Genomic DNA, 842 nt, shown 5'->3' with positions numbered 1-842 from the left:
AGTCTGGTAATGCGATACTGACTGCTTTGTTTTTTTTTGTTGAGGATTGTCTGACTATCTTGGTCATTTGTGTTTCCATATGAATTCCTGTATTGTTTTTTCTAGGTCTGTGAAGAATGTTGCTGGTACTTTGATGGGTATTGCATTAAATCTATAGATTGCCTTAGGTAGGATGGACATCTTCACAATGTTGATTCTTCCAATCCATGAGCATGGGATATTTTTCCACTTGTTTGTGTCATCTTTGATTTCTTTGAGCAGTGTTTTGTAGTTCTCATTGTAAAGGTTTTTCACATCTCTGGTTAGGAAGATGCCAAGGTATTTCATTCTTTTGTGTGACTATTGTGAATGGAATTGTGCTTTTTATTTGGGTTTCTGTTTGTTTATTATTGGTATAAAGAAATGTGATTGTCTTTGGTACATTTATTTTGTATCCTGAGACTTTGCCAAATCCTTTATCAGTGTAAGGAGGTTTTTGACAGATTCTCTTGGGTTTCAAGGTACACGATCACATCATCTGCAAAGAGAGATAACTTGACTTCCTCTTTTCCTTTTTGGATACCCCGATTACCTTCTCTTGTCTGATTGCTCTAGCCAGGACTTCCAATACTATATTGAACAGGAGGAGTGAGAGTGGTCCTCCTTGTCTGGTTCCAGTTTTCAGGGGAAATGGTTCCAATTTTTGTCCATTTAGGAGTATGCTGGCTGTGGGTTTCTCGTAGATGGCTTTTACTATTTTGATGTATGTTCCCCATATGCCTAGATGTTTGAGAGTTTTTATTAAGAAGGGGTGCTGGATTTTATCAAAAGCTTTTTCTGCATCTAATGATATAATCATGTGG

Source organism: Carlito syrichta, unplaced genomic scaffold (genome assembly GCF_000164805.1).
Source record: "Carlito syrichta isolate Samal-C Ts95f unplaced genomic scaffold, Tarsius_syrichta-2.0.1 Scaffold304646, whole genome shotgun sequence".
NCBI classification, from domain to species: domain Eukaryota; kingdom Metazoa; phylum Chordata; class Mammalia; order Primates; family Tarsiidae; genus Carlito; species Carlito syrichta.
The sequence above is the reverse complement of the archived record's forward strand: the minus strand, read 5'-3'. Positions refer to the sequence as shown.